The 13,315-nt window shown below is 33.1% G+C and overlaps 1 protein-coding gene across 10 annotated transcripts in view; it reads right to left on the bottom strand.

The window, feature by feature from the left end:
- Positions 1–13,315, bottom strand: part of ROBO2 (roundabout guidance receptor 2) — a 1,367,338-nt gene that overhangs the window by 1,268,885 nt on the left and 85,138 nt on the right. The window lies entirely within an intron of this gene.

The raw sequence follows: 13,315 nt of genomic DNA, 5'->3' as shown, positions 1-13,315 counted from the left end.
AACATATTTCTGTTATTTCACCAATATGTGTGTTTCAGAAAATTGTCCTATAACAAAACTTCAATGAGTGGAGAGATTTAGAGTTGAGAGTTATGAGTTGATTCACTTGACACTCTGTCAGTTATTCCTTGGAAAATCCACATACTTCCCAATACTGCACGTTGTTACCCTAATATGAGATCTTACCCCTTCACACATGGCTTTTTGCATAAATTTTCCATCCTGACCTGTTTTCCTGATCTCATTTTAAAAGTTGTTCTTATGTCATTAGTTGGTTCAAAAATCGCCTGGGTCTTTTAGTTAATAATATGCTGAAAGCTCTTCTTGGACTAGGAAAGGAATGTGGATTCCTTTGGATTCCTAGAGACCTTAATTTTCATCCCAGATTCAACAATTAGGCAAAACACTACATCTTTGTAGTCTTATATATAAAATAGTGATAATGATTTTTTCCTCAAATGGTTCCTCCCTCAAGGTGCTATCATGAAGAATAGAACGTCCATTTACATGGAGACTAACCAAGCATCTGTCACAAAATAGAAACTTGTCACATTAATTTCCTTTCTTTCTCTACTTATCTTATTTACCACTCAAGATTGGTTGCAGCTTTGTAACTTTTAACAAATACAAATTCAATCGTAAGCACTTTTGGCTCTTTTAATTCTTTCATTTCTCTTTCATCTCTCTGTGATATGATTTAAATGTTATAAAATTATATTTTGCCTATGTGTTTAATATAAACTAGATTATTATTGTGTACACTACATATTTATATAAATGACACACTCTACAGAGCTGTATGTTAAAAACCATGTAAGGTGCTCTTTGTGGGTCATTTAATTGATTTTAAGGCCAATTTAGATGATAAGAGACTTTTGCCTTATATTATAACTTTAGCACCTAATCTGGTGTGACTTCACTTAACCAACCAAAATGTTCTTATTTACACTTGCACACACTTTCTCTCATCTTGTCAGCCATACATACTAGGACTAGTCTCATTTCCTTCACCTTGTGCATGTTTCCTCTCATCTGAATACCTTCTCTTATTCCTTCTGCCTATTCACACTTTTCTTATTTAAATGCAACAAGACTCTTGGCAATTATTCCCATCTTCATTGATTTATTTCACCTTTGAATGCCTCCATTTCTATTTGCACTGCAAATAGAACCATTTAATTAAAAATGGGTTTCTATATTTTACTGTTTTATGTATAAGTTTTGCCTTCAAAACTAGATTATATACTTCCATGTTAGACATATCTTGAAAATATCATGCATGCAACAACCTCATTAACTAATTGAATACATGATTAATTTAGGTCAAATGTCTACTAAAATAAAGAGCCCTCATTTTCTATTTTTATTCTTTTCTGTATCCCTCCCCTACCTGTATCTCTATTATCAAACCCAAACATATCCTCACAACTTCACATTTTCCTGTTGCATAATAAAAATACCAGTAAAACCTGACACCATGTTACTAGGTTAAATAAAAAAAACAACAAAAAAAATCATTGCTGCTGAAGAAGTGACCTGAGTCTTTAAGACTCAGATACACTCTTCCATCCAGACCTGACTCACCAAGCTTCACCCCATTTCTTTCTGTAGACCACTGATTTCAAGGAAATGTCTCCCCTTGTTACTTTCTTACTAAACCAATTACACTATCCTTTCCTCCCCAACCCCCCACAGTGTTTCTCAAAACAGGGACATGTATCTTGTACCTTAGCAGGTTTTATTTATAATAAACATAGGGAATCAAATAAAAGTAGGTCAAAGCTCATAATATTAAAAATGTTACAAAGGTTTCAAAAATCCGATAAAGCTCTTCACATTGATTATTTAATTCCCCATAAAACTGCCCCATTATTACTCGTATTTTGGTGTCATATACTCTGTAATTTAAAATTTTTCTATACTGGAACTTCATTGATAAGAATATAAATTTTAAAATTCCAAATTCTCCTTAAAACTATGACTCTATTCCTAATGTGGAGACACTTCCCTACTTCACTGAGATACATTGTTTCAGTAGTTCTGAAACAACTTCAAAAACACTTGGGCTACTTAAAACATAAAAGGTCCTTGGGTTTCTGTACCTAGAGAGTCTTATTCAGTAGGTCTGGGATGGAGCCTAGACATCTATATTTTAACAAGCTCCCCTGTGATTTCAATACACAGCAGGCCACGAGTTCTGGAAAACATGGCATTTTGCTGTTAATACAGAACAATAGCTGTCACCATTTGACACTTGACATGTCCCCATTTAAGTTGTCAGCTCAGGGGACCACTTCCTAACAGCACCTATACCTTCATGTCCAAATTTATGTACCTAAAAATGTGTATTTAAACTAAGCCTTGTTTCTATTCCAAACTGAATTCAGCCAAAAAGCATAATTCTCCCCAATAATTTAGCAAGAATTGGGTAGCAGTGCTGTGGTAACATAACACCAAGCCACTTGGTTCTTCAAACAAGTCACAAAATTGTTTAAAGGTCATCAAAATTCAATTAATTTGAGGTCATTCTATCCTAACCTCTATTAAAAGCAGAACTTCATAGATTTAATTTGTATGTGGTTATCATAAATTTTAATACAATGTCACAGTACTTTGAGTACACCTATCTTCTAGAAAACATAAAGCGACTATTGCTGTTTATTGTTTCATGATGAGAGAACAGCGGCAATTGTTGCTTCATTTAATAGCTTTCTAGAAGCTACTCAGTCTCTGGAGTGGTAAGCAACCCTTTTGTAGTTAAATGTTCAAAGAAAGCTAACATTTTATCAGATGTTTTAAAATCAGTCCAATACATATCCAGTCATGATTCTCATTTTTTAAAATAAAGAAGTAAAAAAGAAATATGTATATCACTTTAATAGGAATTTATTTAGGGAGTTATTAATATCTTATCTATCACTTCTAAACCAAAATAATTTATACTGGTAGATACCTCTATACTGTATAATTCATAAGTTTTCAAGTTCACTATTCACTGTTCATGAACAACTAATAAGTTCTAAGCCACAATGCAGAGCTGTAGAAAAAACTGAAAACAATTAAAGCAAACTCAGGATACTCAAGAGATTATTATACAAATAACCCCAATTCATAGGAAGCCATTGTATTAATGTAGCCAAAAGAGTACATCAATTTTCTAACTTGTAATTAAAATATGCATTATTAATGCCAAGTATATTATTGATAATTAGGCATAAGCATATACAGAAGAGAAATTTTTTTATTAAATAAGTACATTGTCATCTAGAAAAAAATCAATAATGCTGTGAAAAAAATTTAATAAAATTAGCGCTGAATAAGAGTGCTCAGATACATATTTTTACTTATCTATTTACAGTGCTTAAATAAACTTCAGACAGATCTTATTTTAAACCACAGACTTGTAGCATTCTAATTTTTATTTTAGTTTTCAATGAAGCATTTATTGTCACTAATTTTATTATCCTTCTTACAACAAATGCTTCTATCTATTAAAATAGAAAGCAACAAATATATGAAGAAAAATGTTATCACATTTCCAAGTGGAAGAACAATGGATATATCAACAATTTGTTTTAGACCAGAGAAACATTGTATGAATTTATGTTCTTTTTTTGTTCATTTTAAACAAGTACATTTTTTTACCATAGGTATACCATAAGTCTGCAATGCATAATGGCTTTGTGCATTAGCGACATTACTAAACCGCGTAACACATTCATACCCAGCTTTAGTCTCAAATAATTTTCAACAAAATAGAATAGACAGCCATTATTCACCAACTGGGGTTAAAAACTGTTGTGAATTGAAATCTATGGCCAGATATATGTACCATCATTGAGAAGCAATTCTCCATTAATAATAGTGAGAATCTACAACTAGGTTAACATGCAAAAAATAATAACATTTATATTTATAATATTTATTATAAATAATATTAATTGATTGTTTGATATTTACTACGCACTATGCTAAAACTTTACATGAACTGTTTAACTGAATTTAAATAATATTTATTATTTCTCTATTTTCTTTTATATGCTCCACATTAACAAGATAACAACTAAAATTACTTTGCTTTATTTACTATACAGACTTCACTGCCTAAGTTGTCAGACTTCAGAGTGCAGGCATTAAATGTCATACAGAACACATATTTCCTTCAGAAGTTTTAATTCTGATACGTGGTTAACTCGTTAATATAACAGTAGCATGTGGAAAGGTTGGAGGCAAAGGAGGGACAAGCCTAACACCTTCAAAAGAAGATGATAATCATTTAGAGAGGAGGAGAGACAGATCTGGGTTCATACTTAGTAATAGACTTATAGAGGTGTAGAAAGCCAAGAAGAGAGAATACAATAAAAAAGAAACAAAGTAGGCTAGGGATACTTGGATGACTTTAAGTTTACTACTTAACTTTCATGGGATGACATAGCCAAGATTCGATTAATGGAATTTTAATGAGTTTCATCTTAGATGCACTGTCTAGCATAGTATTAAAAATTACAGCTATAATTATCTTTCATTAATAAATGGAAATTACCTCTTCATCATATATCCTATTGTTTTCCCTTAAGTTAAAATTTTAAGATAAACATTTTGTAATAAATCTATTTAAAAATCTATATACAAGTACATGTAGAATAGCTTACATAGTAAAATTTTGAATTTTACTAAAGCATCAAAGGGCTTTAAAATTATGAAAAAAATTGAGATATTAGGAAGATAGTGTTTCTAGATTTAAATGAAAAGTTCTTAAATCAACATTTTGTTTGTTTGATTTTTTTTGGTGAAAGGCACATTTGAATGTTTTCAATAGAAGTGAGCTGTTATAATTGCTATTAAGGTGTGGTCTAAGTAAATATAATAAGTATCATTTTAAAAATGAAATAATCCTTATTTCAAGATAATTATTATTTTGAACTCTAAACCAGTGGTAATTTGGTAGAATGTTGCCTACGCTATAAGAGATGTTTGAACCTAAGTGAAGAATCACTATAATTTGCTTTCAGTGTAGAATACTATTAAAAACAATAAGCTACAAATGAATGTAACTATCATTTTCCAAGGTAAATATAAACTGAAACATAGAAATGACTTCCTTAACTCTGTCATCTATGTTCAAGTAAAAGAAATTGAGAAGCTAGAACTCATTGCTAGATGTAATTGATGAAAATTAATTTTAATGTAGATGTGTGTAACAAAGGAAAATGGAAAGATGAATTATCAAGTTACTTCCTAAGACACTCGCTCATTGCTTGTATTTGTACGTGTCACACAAACCACCAAATTTGAAAACAGCCTTGTCTTTCAGGAATAACGTATGCCTTTTATTAAAAAAGATATAGAGGCAAAGAATTGTATGGATTACCTTTTATCTGTAACACGGAACTTAAGATTTATAAGTACAGAGAGTATAAGCTGAAGAGTGCACATGCAGTAATATATTTGGAGAAAATGAATCTCAACAAGAAATCATAGTCCAAGATGATATCTTCCTATTGTTTTTAAATATCCTGTTCATACTCAACAAATGATTTCTATTCAAAACTTATAGCGGTGAATCTAATTCAGAGTTCCATTGTGACACTAACCTAGGACTCAGACATTTTCTTAAAATATTCTGTATTCTTACCATAAGGTAGAATTTTTTTCTTCAAAATATGTCACTGTATGCGAGTAGATAATTTCTCTGCTACATTTTTTGAAAAGCTCCTAAAGGTATTACTTGTGAAGATTCCTGATTTGAAATACCAGCTAATACCACAGTCAGTAAGTTTTTATTACTCATATTTCAATACCAGTTTTTGGTGCATATCATGCTCTGACCTGCACATCCAAAATCAATTTATAAGATGCAAACTCAAAATGAAATTTGAGCAGGATATTAACAAAAGTCTTTCCATTTTTAGAATGTGTTTTCTAACCTCAGGACAATGAAATTTTCATGTATAGTTTTTGAAAACATTTTTATATAGGCTAATTTGTTTGTTTTGCTTTCTAAAATTTTATTGGTACCAGAAAATTAAAATAGCCTCTATTAAAATTAGAATAATTATAGTTTTAGACAAAAAAGTTCATTAAGGCAAATGCACTATTTAATAAAAAGATGTTAAATAACATGATATTATTTGTTAGTTATTATATCTATAGACATAAAATATAAAGCATTTATTGAACCTATGGATGGATAGACAGAAAGATGCATAAAAATATTCTGCAGAACTGTCAAAAACTAGGGTTATCAGTAAACAGTAACTTTCCTAAAAAAAGAATTTGGAGCTAAGACAAAAACATTAAGGTACATTCTGAAAATTGCAAGTAGGTCAATTTACCTAGAAAATCAGTTGTAGTGAGGCAAAGGGAGTTTGGAGGGAGGGGCAGGGAAAAAATGCAAATAAGATTTGGTACAATTTGCACAGTCACCGAGTTTACACAATTTTACATGGCAATGATCCTATACAACAAGTATTTTCCCTTGTTCATTTCAAATCATTTCATTTCTAAAAGTTAAAAGTCCAGTGTAAGATCCAGCAATTGCAAAAATGAAGCATGCAATAGAAAACATTTCTCACGATCCTCAGTATATTTATTGTAAGAAAGCACTGCCTGGTTGTACTGCCTGAATTTTTACTTACACCAGTGAATGTTGATAATGTTTTCACATTGATCTTTCTAAGGTTAATATCTCACCATTCCATCCCCTAGCTTCTAACTTTTTATATGACTTTCCATCGCCTTACTGCTGAAACTCATACTTCTTTGGAAGACATGCAAAGACCTTCAAGATATGACCTTATTAGAAAGCCTTTGTCCCTCTGCACACATCAGACTTGGCATTTGATCATCTCCCAAACCTTCATTTGTCTATAGCACAGACTCCAGAACTTTCCTGCTTGTGCCAGTTTTCTTAGTTTTACCAACAAAAAGCTTCATGACTTTAAACAAGTTGCTTAATTTCTTAAAAAGCAAAAAACAAAAACTTTTTAAAAATGCTCAGCTTTATCATCTGTGAAATAGGAATGACAATTATAATTTCTTCATAGGGTTGTTCTGGGGGCTTGAAAAATTCACAACTCATTAGTACAGTACCTGGTATATTCATTCAATAAATACTCATTGATTACCTTTTATGTGCTACATGTAATTACAGTTGCTGGAGCTATAGAAGCAAATAAAATATAGGAAGAATCCTTGATCTAGTGAATATAATTGTTAACTAAATATGAGTTGCTATTATTAATAATGATACTTCAAGACTTAGCTTAATCATCCTTTCTCCCAGGAAACCTGCCCTCACTATTCCCTGGTTCACTAAGGCGAGACTCCCACCTGCATTTCTTATATCCTCTGTTTTAAAACCTAACAGCTTTCATTGTACGTTATTACGACCTGCTGCAGCTGTCCTGTTATCCTTGAGGACAAGGCATGGCTTATTTAGCATTTTCTTACCAGCCCCTAACACAATGCGTGGCCCACAGTTGGAGCTCAAAAGGCCTTGGGGGAACAATGGTGTAATCCATTTCAGTACCGAATTAACAGAGCCAAGACAAACCTATTCCAAACCACCTGTACTTTAAACTCCCTGGTTGGATACTGCAGTCCTAAATAATTCTTTAGACTCAATGACACCTAAGAAATTACTTTAACATCTGCCACTATAGGGTCAACATTGAGGAAATTTGCCACATGTTCAAAATGAAACCAACATGACTTGCAACCCTAAATTATGTACATTACTTTTATTTGCATACATACATACATATGCACGTACGTACTATCTGAATAAGGGATGCAGACTTCGGAGAGCAGAATCTTTTGCTTGTCTTATTCACTTATGTATACCCAGAACAACACCTGATATATAGAACACATTTAATAAACACTTGTGGAAGGAAGGAAAGAAGGAAGGAATATAAAGTTCTGGTTTGCTTTACTAAGATAACCTGTATTCTTTTGAATATAGGTAAAACTCAAGAAATATACATGTGATTATTAATTATACATGTATATATAGTTAAAATATAATACATATGTTTAAATAAACATATATATATATATACATACTTTAATTTAAATATGTGACGGTTTGTTATGGCTTTTATTTAGAAAAAATATTAATATTTTATCTTAAATTTAAAGATGTACTCACTTAGGATAAAAAATTAAGGGTGAAACAAAGTTTTCCATTAAATCATCAGAATACAGCTGACCCTGAAACAACAGTTTGACCTACACAGATCCACTTATATGAGAATTTTTTTCCCAGTAAATACTGTAAATGTATTTTCTCTTTCTTATAATTTTTTAAATAACATTTTCTTTTCTCTAACTTACTTTATTGTAAGAATACATTATATAACACATATAACATACAAAATATGTATTAATTGACAGTTTATGTTATCAGTAAGGCTTCCAGTCAACAGTAGGCTATTAGTGGTGAAGTTTTTAGGGAGTCAAAAGTTATATGCAGATTTTCTACTGCATGGGGGTTTGGCGTCCCCACATTGTTCAAAGATCCACTGAATCAGATTCCTCAATCTCCAATCAACCTTCCACACATTCAGCTGATAGTACCTTGTGTTTCGTTGGCTGTGAAAAGTTTGTCTAATAGATACAAACCTATAGACACATAAAGTGAGCAATCACATTGCAGAAATGATATGCTAGTTAATAGATGTTAAAAACCTAAATATCTTCCCGTAAATTAGTCTTTGCTATTCTTTCCACACAGAGGAAATGACTCAAATATTTAGATCAAAATCATATAAGAGGGAATAAAATGAATGACAACATTCTGAGGGAAAGGCAGATAAAATATTTTACTGAGAGGACTATGAGTGACTCCAAGAGCCTTGGAATGGCATGTGACAATAGTAATTATGTGTTTATGCAAATTATATTTTTGTAAAAGACCAAATAATTCACTTGCTAGTGGGCTTTCCATACCATTCAGGCAATTCTTGGATGTGAAAAAGGACCAGGGCTCTCTGCTTCAAACACCTGTAAAGGTCAGGTAGGTAAGGTCTAATAATTCACTTCCTAGTCATTCACTAATCAGCTTGATTGTGGCGGGCCAGACAGTTTCAGCTAATTGTCACCATCACAAATATGGGTTCATTTTGCTAAGCATGCAGATTTTTGGAGAGAACCGAAGAAACTTTGTTTTAATATGAACTTTTCTACTTTTAAATATTTGAAACTAATTGAAATTTTAAAAAAGAGAGAGAGGGAGACTTTGAAAAAAAAATAATGCAGAGCTGAGTATGGTCTCTGGCCTGGACTATAAGGGGACTGAATATACACACATACGAATGCAAAAATTTGGGTTTCAATTTTTTTTTTAATTTTTTTATTGGGGAGCAGTATGTTTTTCGAGGACCCATCAGCTCCAAGTCAAGTAGTTGTTTCAATCTAGTTGTGGAGGGCACAACTCAGTGGCCCATGTGGGAATCGAACTGGCAACCTTGGTGTTATGAGCCTGCGCTCTAACCACCTGAGGTAACCGGCCACCCCTGGGTTTCAATTTTTAAGGCTTACCAGGCCCCCCTGTTTGAAGTATAGGTCTTACAGTTTAAACTTATTTATTTCTCTGCCCTTCTCCTCTGAAAGCTTCTCATGACAATAGTAGATCCTCAAAGGGTTGGCTCAGAGGGTCTAGATGGCTGAAAATGTACATATATTCTGTAAGCCAATTATCTTGTTCTTGTCTACAAAGCATGGGCTACAGTACTTATTGAGAATAAACAGCATAGCACAAAGCCAAATGAAGAAATATATGAATTCATCCCTATGTATAATGTGCACCCAGGGACAGTTTTAGTAACAATTACAAGAAGACGACTTGAAAAAAAAAATTAAGTGTAATTCATTCACCCAGATTAAAGTCACTATGCAGTTGGCAGGGAAAGCATTTTTGTGCCCTTGATTAACATGGCAGAATTTTTAATAATCTGTCCACGGTAAACAAACCATCTATCCTCTCCCTTAGCTTCATCAGGGATGCTCCTCTGCATTGCTGCCTGGCCTCTCTCGTCACATGCTCTGTCTGACATCTGCCAGTTTTGCAGCATACACTGCCACTGTGAAGCCTGAGTTTAAACCATTCCATCCTCTGGGAATATCCTGAACAGAAATTCATCTGACACTTACAAAATTCAAAATCTCTACTGAAGCTTGCATAGTTCACAAAATAAACTAACCTGCTTTCCGGTCACTTATTCTCATTTCCTGCATATTGTCAAATATTTATTTAGCTTATTCTAACAGAATTTTATTATTATTATTATTATTATTATTATTATTATTATTATTAGTGACCTATGGCCACCACAAAGCCATCTGAACTGTTGGTAGCTGCTGTAAACCAGATATGCCAGATAATTTGTGTTTTTCCCTCTCTTACCGCACATTAAAAGAAAAAAATTCAATTTTTGTACATTCTTTGAAATAGAATATTGATAGGTAATTTCAGCACCTTCACTAAGGAAAACATATAAAAAGTTTTTCAGTTTCTAATTGAATTGCTAAAATATAGTAAAATATGGCTGTAAACTCTACCTTCTGATCAGTATCAAAAGTAGCAAAATATTCACTAAAGTGAAAATTTTACCTGTTTTGATTTATGTGTGCCATTTAAAGTTTGTGTTTGTTTAGCAGTCACTATGGAATATACTCTCTACTTACTCACTGCATAGTTCCATAATGGGGAACAGAGTAGAACAGGCAAAGCTATATATTCCAAGCCTATGAACATCGATTAACATGTATTGTCCTAATTCCTCCCATAACATTTAACACCTGGGAGGAGTAAGGACAATGCATGTTAGCTGAGCCTTTAGAATACTTGAACAGTCTTTATTCTTTTTTTTTCTAGTCCCAGAACAAACCCTTTGCTTTCTTTTCAAAACTAACCTGTTTTCTTAGCTCACTTCATCCCATCACTTCTCACATCTTTCAGAAGATTTTCAAATCATTTTTTTTTCATTTGCTTACAAATTCAAACTTTTTCTTTATTTGAACCTCAGTTTGAAATCATGCTAACGTTTGCCTATCTTCAAAACAAAATTCTTTACACTGTGTCATGGTAACGTCTTTACTTTCTTTTTTCCTGTTAGCCTAAATCTATTTGAAAGAGTCATCTGTACTTTCTCACTCCCCCTACACACCCTTTAAACTCCAAATGACAAACTAAAGCCACCCTGTAGGGCCACAAGGAATCTAAATATTAGATCCATTGGCCTTTTCAGTCATGCACCATTTGTAGACAGCACTGCCGTCCTAGAAACCCTGCTTTCCTTGTCTCTCCCTAGCTAACTGCCTCTTCCCTGGCTTTCCTTCCTATTCTGTCCCATGTAGATATTCTAATTGTTTTCATATATTCTTTGCTCATTAGTATATCCATTCATTCTGCATTTTTCATAGTATTCTTTATTCATAGTATTCTCTTCATTTGCTTTTCTTTAATGGATTCAACATTCACAGAAGATAAAGTTGATAAGAACTCTAGAGGTGTTCTAGATATGTCTGGACTAGTGACATAACATAGCATTGTGCTTGAGGGTGGGCTCTCCAGCTTGATTTTAAACGTAGGTTTAAATTTCATCATTGCCCTTCATCAGTAGAGAGACTGATGTAGCCTCTCTGTGTCTCAGTTCCCTCACCTCCAAAATAGTCATAGCACCTATCTTGTTGTTGTGACAATGAAGTCAGCATAGACAAAATGGTTGGAATAGTACTAAGGACATTGTAAACATTCAATAAATAGTCTACATGTCTGTTACATATGTCCTTCTTTCCAAAACTGGCCTTTCCCCTAACTCTTGATTTCTTATGGCCAATTTAGTTTGCCTTCTCTAGGCTTAGCTCAGTAGCCACCTTTTTCATGAATATTAATTCACTCTTGCTTGAAAACTTCCAATGGGCATTTATATTAATTAAAATAAAATCTAACACCTAAACCTGATAGGAATATTGGCTCATTCTTCCCTTTCCAAACTCATCTCCTCTCACAGTTCTCTGTGTTCACTGACCATTTCCTGGGTAATGAAACTGTCTGAGCTCATTTCGTCTAGATGGCCTCTGCATAGAGCAAATTCAGCACAGATCTCCAAATGGATGCCTCCTCTTTGTCTTCCTCTTCTTAACTCAGTGGTACCTCATTCAAAGTCCTGTTTTGTCTATCCAAACTAGACTAACCCTGCCCAACACACACAGTCATTATCAATGTTCATTTTTCTTTATATCACTTCAAACATTCTGACATTATACTGTTTATTTGCGTACTTACCTTTAGTCCTCCCATATAGACTATGAATCCCTTGATAGCTGGGACTCTACATTTCTATTATATTATGGCAGTCCGCCATGCTTAGCACGCTGTCTGACATACAGCAGAAAATAAAAAACATTGCCTGGATATGTAAGTAAATAATTTAATGATCTCCTAATAGAAATAATCTTTCTTTATCCAAACAACCACAATACTTAATCTGCATATCTTTTATGATATTTCTCACCTTCCACTTTATATCGAGGTGCTTTTTTTAATACGTCTTACTTTCCCCATTGGACTCCTAAGCTCCTTGAAATTAGCAACCAAGCATTATTTATCTCTAGACATATTTTTTAGCAGTTTGCAAGTGCTTTTTCACATATTAAGAACCAACAAATATTTGTAGATTAGATAAATGAGAAAATGCAGGCCAAATTTGTGTTTCTGTAGTGAAGTGAATAGCTAATTGGCATTAAAAGACATTAGAGCTCTGGAGTTGCAGTTAAATATCTTCTAGGAATTAAACCTCAAAGCATTCAGCTGTTAGACTTGAAATAAACCTCCGCATTCCATAAAATCCACCAAAAATTTATTGGCCACCAAGGAACAGTGTATGCATTAAATCTGCCAACTATTTTTTCTGATTGGTTCCAGTAATCATATAAGAAACATGGTACTAATACCTACACAGCACAGAAATAAGAATCAAGAATGTCACGTTAATGAACAAAAATAAATAATAGGCAGAATAGAATGAACATATAAGACAAAAGTTAATAGGAATAATTGTCTTTAAACCCAGAATAATTTAACATAGAACTGCCTAAAGTAACGCTGATCAGGATAACTGAAAGCATTTTATTTTATTTAAAAAATATAAAAATAAGCTTGAATCAAAAAGAAATTGAGGGCCGGCCAAGTGGCGCCTTGGTTAAGAACTGGCTTGGACTCTTTTTTTTTTTTTTTTTTAAGCTGAGCCATCCTGCTACCTGTTGGCAGCTCAGCGGCTGCTCAGCTCGGGCTGGACTCGAACCGCTG

The sequence above is a fragment of the Hipposideros armiger genome, unplaced genomic scaffold (genome assembly GCF_001890085.2).
Source record: "Hipposideros armiger isolate ML-2016 unplaced genomic scaffold, ASM189008v1 scaffold_308, whole genome shotgun sequence".
Classification (NCBI taxonomy): Eukaryota; Metazoa; Chordata; class Mammalia; order Chiroptera; family Hipposideridae; genus Hipposideros; species Hipposideros armiger.
Note: the sequence above shows the minus strand (reverse complement) of the source record. Positions and strands in the feature narration are given on the sequence as shown.